We start from the raw sequence: 6150 nt of genomic DNA, 5'->3' as shown, positions 1-6150 counted from the left end.
GCTCCCTTCTCCACGTTCCAGCTGTGTGACCTCAGCCTCAGCTTCTCCTTTGCAATGAGAGAGCTTAACGCATCAGGATATTGTGAGGAATAACACATAATAAAGCCCTTAACACAAGAGCCATTCAGCAAACATTGGCTGTTATTTCGAAACTCAGCCCTACTTAGAGTGTCCTGTGATGGCTGTTCCAGGTCTCACCTGCTCTCATGCCTCCTAAACCCCTGATCTTTTTAAATCCCACATTAAGTTCAACTGTATTTCTGTGAATAGTGGAATTTCACTTTCTTTATTCAAAGAAGGCAGGTCCTTGCACATAAGGAAAGAAGTAATGGAGGAGGGCTTTTAAACAGAGATACTCATAATTTAAAACTCTTTTGTCTTGAATTGGTGCAAGCATCCATTTATTCACAATTTTAAAACTTGTGCAATCAGCGGGGTTAGGGAAGCCAAAGCCTGGCGCAGCATTTTTTCCTCTGCTCTTCCCTTCCTGCCTGCTGGTAGATAACACTAGAATTTATGGGGCTAAACCTGTGATGTAGACAATGTCTAGAAGTTGCTACCCCCGTACTTATAAATTACCTTCATAGAATCTAGAGTTATCCTTACCATTTTTTACGTTGCTGATTTATTTATAGGTGACCTCCAGCAAAAAAGTCCCTCATGAATCAACGAGAGCATGACAGGGAAGTGGGGTAGAGTGAGTATCTCCAAGCAATTCACTATCATATCCAAACCCTCCACAAGCGTTCCCTTCATCTGGGCCTCAGTCTTACCTCGGAGCAGCCTCCGCTGTGGAAGGGTAAGGAAAGTGGAATCGCTTGAGAAGGGGGAACGCCTCTGTCAGCTTGGTCCAGTAAGGTTTTGGAGCAGCCTGTCAGACGTGACCCTGAGCACTCAGGGAGGGCGAGACAGGGCTGAAGTAAGAGTTGGAGCCAGGCTTGAAGGCCAGCTTTTCGGACAGAATCTACCCTGGGAACTGTACAGCAGCACCGTCTACCCTCTGCAGCATTGCCCCGCCTGGAGCAGACGTGGGTAATAAGGGCACCAGCGTCACAGAGTGGCACCTAAGGCACTGGTGGCTTTGAAATCAGTCCAAGTTCAAACTCTACCTCTGCCAGTTACAAGTTAGGTGAACTTGGGCAACGTAACTTGTCAGAGTCTTTGTTTTAGGCATGGTTCGAGGCCTTGCCCATGTCCTTAGAGGTCTCCTTGCTGTGCTCCAGCGTCACACAGTAGTCAGCTGTTCACATCTGTCCTCCCCGGTAGACATGGGCCCCTGACTGCATCATCACACGTCTTTATAGCCCCAGGCTCTGGCATAGTCCCTGTCATATTATAAAGCCTCAAAAAATGTTTAATGAATTGAGTACAGAAAATACCAGTGGTCGCTGGAGTTCTGACAGTAATAAACCTTACTACGTGCTCTGTATTATATAACCTCTTGCAAGCATGCTGTCTCTGAGAGCAAATTGAACAAATACAGGTATTAATGTAGGAACAAACGTTTACTAAGGACTGGATGTGTTAAGCACATGAGCCCAAAAGAGCTAAAAGATAATACCTGTAATCTAATGATTGTGTCCATAGAATAACTTTGTTAGAAACAAAAGAAAGGCAGTCGTGTCAGTTTTACAGCTTTTTTGTGATCTTTTCTCTTACAGATAAAACCTGATAACCATGTTCCACAATGCTTATGTCAGCATGACATAAAAATCCATGTAGTTTGATTTTCTGCCTAAAATTCAAATCTAGTATTTGACACTAGCGTCCAAAAACCGTAGATACGAACTTTTGGTCCCTAAAAAGAATATCGCTCTTAGAACATAGCTTTGCTGGTTCTCAGAGGGTAACACTATTCATCACTTCTGATTTTCTTTCCATACGGAGTCACCTTCCGTTACAGTCCTGACCTTGCTCTGCCCTTTCACTCACTCCTCCCCAGGCAAGGAAGAGTGAAACAAGGGAATTCTAGGATGCCTTCTTATCGAAGTATGTTCTGCTCTGCCCTTCCATGCCAAAGTTTGTAAGAGCAGGCACGGTTGTCCAGTGGTGCCAGTGGATGGCAAAGTCTCTATATCTCTGGGGTGCAATGTAGGAAACAAGTTGTTGCCACAGATTTAAGCCTTGTTCTCTACTATCAGCTTTCTCAATAATGATGACACTTTTACCTCCATCTGGCTGAATACCTGAGCCTGTTTCTAAGTTGCTTAGGAGCTCAGTGGAGAATGGTGATGTTATTGACCCTCCTCAAACCCCAACTTGACAATGCTTATTTGTTAAATAGTATGGAAAGTTTATAAATGAGGGTAGCTCTTGGAATTTCAATCCAAAAGGGGGACGGACATTCTCTGACCATTCTGAATAAACTGACAAAATACCTTCTCTTTATACAGTCTGTTTTTCTGCTATTGCAGTATAGAACTTTAAACTTCTTTTAAGATTTATTTTGCTTAAAAACTTTTAAAGATTTATTTTGCTTTTAAGTGCTTTTCTTGGGTGGCAGACTGGTATTTTATTTTTATTTGACGTCATGCTAGGACGCAACACATCATCCTAGTAGACTTCCTATATAAGCAATGACCAATTATAAAATATAACAGAGGGAAAGGTCTTACTTATAATAGCATTACTTCACCAGAAAAAGATACCTATGAATAAACTAAATGAAAAATTACCACCTATACAAGGAGAAGTTTACGAAGGTATTGAAGAATATAAATGAAGACATGAATTCTATGGAAAGATGTTTATATAAGAAGATTCAACATTATAAAGATGTCAGTTCTTCCCATATCAGACTACATATAATGCAATTTCAATAAACATAACAAGGAGATTTTATTTTGGCTAGTGATACTGGTTCTAAAGTTCATATGGAAAAGGAGGGAAACCAGAGAAAAAATTGTAAAATAAAAGTTAATGAAGGGATTGGCCCTACTATGTGCCAAAATACATTATAAAGTTGTATTAATTAAAACAGTGCATTACTGGCATGTGAGCAGGCAGACAGATGAATGGAACAGAATAGAGTACAGAAGTAGACCTATATTAGATAAAGTAACAATACGTGATTTAAGGAAAGACAGAAAAAAGGGAAAAAAATGAATGGCTCATAAAATGAAAGATGATTTCTCATTTTCATAAAGTCCAAAACAGGTGTTCCTGCTTGGCAGGCTCTCCTCCAGGCAAGGATTCTGGAGCTCGTGCTCCTTGCATCTTTAGCTCTGCCATGCTCAGTATGTGGCTTCTCAAGTTTTTCTGGAGGATATCTCCATTCCACATGGCAGAAGGCAAAGAGGATGGAGGACCATGTGTGGGAAGCTTTTACGTGCCAGGTCCATCACTTCCTGACTGCAGTCGAAGCTGGGAAACTAACGTGCTGTGAGCCCAGAGAGAGGAAGGAAAAGCTTTGGTAAATAACTAGCATTCTCTCCCACAAGACGCAAATGCATATGGAATTTAATATGTCACCAGGGTGGCATTTGATATCAATGGGGAAAGATGAATTATTCAATTAATGATCCTGAAGAACTGGATAGCTGTCTCAAAAAAGAAAAAAAAGTTGGATTCCCAATTCATTCCTTGCAACAAAATACATTATAATTCAGTCAAATTTGAATGGGAAGAAAAAGGAAGGAAACTATTAGAAAACACAGGAGAAAAGGAAAGTCTTTTTATAAATAAGCATGCCCGCCCAGAAGACTCAAGGAAATGTGGGGTTAAGATTCTATAGCGCATTCACCCAGATACAACTATTCCAAGTTTCACAGTCCTATTTCTTCCTTTTCAGGGCCCTTACATTAACGCAGAACACCTGCTTTGGCTTGCATTCGTCATCCCACTGTAGCTCTGACATTTTTATTATCGTATCCTGAGGCTAATGTTCAGCATAGTCTGCCCTCCTGCTGCAAGAGGTAAGAGTCTAATTAAAATCAGCCATGAAAGCCTTCTGGCTCTCTTGACATGCCCTGAGTTGATAGTTGGCTGACGTGGTGTGCCAGTCTCTTTCTTCAAGGCTTCCAGGAGAGTTAACAGAAGTCAGCCACCTCTACAATCCTTATGAATACCATTGTCCCACACCACTCAAGAGCTACCACGTATTCCCCAGCCTGGTCCCTTCCACCCGTTCCTTATTCCCAAACAGAGGTGAAAGTCTTAGTAAACGTGCTGCTACAGCATGCTCTGGGTTGTCATTACCCCGACTTAGACCAGCAATGAGGTTCTTGATGCCTCCTGACCAGAGAGTGAGCAAATTCTCTAGTCCCATTCTTGAGGGTCAACTTTCCATGACCATCTCTGGTACCAGTTTAGGTCTCCGCAAAAGCAGACCTTGAGGCAAGGATTAGGGGGCATGTAGCTACTGGGGAGGTGATATCAGGAAGAGAGGAGGTAGGGAAAGTGAGATAGAGACGGTAGAAAAGTCAATAAAGGATACATTAAAGTGAAGATTACTGCTGTAGTCAACAAGAGCTGAATTCACTCTGAGGAACTGGCAAGAATTGCCTGCTGAGAGATGGAGAAGCTTACATATTTATCCACTGATTCCTATTCTTTATCGGTTGGGGGTTCCCTCCGAGAGGCTGATAGACTGTTTCTTCCCAGCCATCCTGGAAAGTCCACCCTTGCAGGGTGGAGCACGTTCCGTGACACCTCAGAATGACTCGGGAAGAGAAGCAGAAAGATTCAGACACAAGTTGGATGCTGTCAGAATGTGCAGGAACTGTTATGTATGGCTGCAGGTAAAGTTACTAGCTGGGACATTAACAGCATCTGCTACAGCAAGAATTAAGATACCAATTCTGTCTATATTCCTTTCAAGCAGTTTTAAACAGCATCTGTTGTATTGCTGAAGGTGTAGGCAAACAGCATGCTGATGTACTGTTGTTCCAAATGTGTATTGATACAGCCTCTATGAAGGTGGCTGTCAATATTGAAGGTTTGGGAATTCCCTGGGGGTCCAGTGGTTAGGACTTCACGTTTTCACTGCCTAGGGTGTGGGTTCAGTCCCTGGTTGGGGAATTAAGGTTCCTCAAGCTACGCGGCATGGCCAAAAAATATATATGTATAATATGTATATTGAAGGTGTATATACTTTTTGATCCAGGTTTAGGAATTTCACTGCTAGGAATTGATCCTGAAGATATTGATGCAAAGCCATTCATACAAATATTTTCATTGTAATCATAGAGGATTGGGCACCGGTTTCCTCCATGGGGCACTGGGTAAATTATTGTACATCCATATAGTATCACCCTTAAATAGAAGGGGATCCTCTCTGTGTACTGACATTGAACACTCTTATCAGAAGGCAGCAGAAAATGATTAACTGTTTATTCAGTGTACTACTGTACTGTATAAGTGGGAAAAGAAAAAGTGTGTTTGCATATGTACAAACTATCTCCAGAAGGAGATTTCTACATGCTATGGATTGTATTCTTCTTATAACTTCTCTGTTATTCCTAGGGACCTGGGATAAGAGGTGGCGGCTCCAGGGTAGTATTAGTCTACCAAATGGTAGATTGTGAAAACAAGTGTGATGAAAACTGACAAATAATAACAGAGTACGGCAAAGTGACTGGATAGCAGGTAATCATTCACAAACTGGTGGTTTTCCTGTTCACCAGCAATAGATAGTTAGAAAATGTAATGGAAGGGAATTTGCAACAGAAACCTAAGTATAAAACACCTAAGAATAAGCATAACAATAAATATATAAGATCTTTACAGGGGAAAAAGTAAACTATAGGACATAGAAAAACACCTAGATAAATGGAGACTATTAATGGTCTCAATATATTATGATGCCAGTTCTCTCCAAATTTTTCCATAAAGACAATGTAATCCCCCAAATATCCTAATAATATTTAGTATATAGTTTAACAAGCTAATTTAAGAATTCATAAGTAAGGCTACAAGTATATGCGTAGCTTAGACAGTTATAGAGTGGGAGAAATCAAATGATCAGTAAATGTAAAAATCAATGTTATTCTTCCTAGTCATTGCAGACATATAAATTAAAATAAGATGTAACTTTTCACCATATAATTGGCAAAAAATAAAAAATGTTGATACTACCAATCAAGAATGTGAGGAAATGGTATTCTCCCACTCAACTGATAGAAAAAACATTATTTAAGGCTCTCTGAAAAG

The sequence above is a fragment of the Orcinus orca genome, chromosome 3, assembly GCF_937001465.1.
Source record: "Orcinus orca chromosome 3, mOrcOrc1.1, whole genome shotgun sequence".
Taxonomy (NCBI): domain Eukaryota; kingdom Metazoa; phylum Chordata; class Mammalia; order Artiodactyla; family Delphinidae; genus Orcinus; species Orcinus orca.
The sequence above is the reverse complement of the archived record's forward strand: the minus strand, read 5'-3'. Positions refer to the sequence as shown.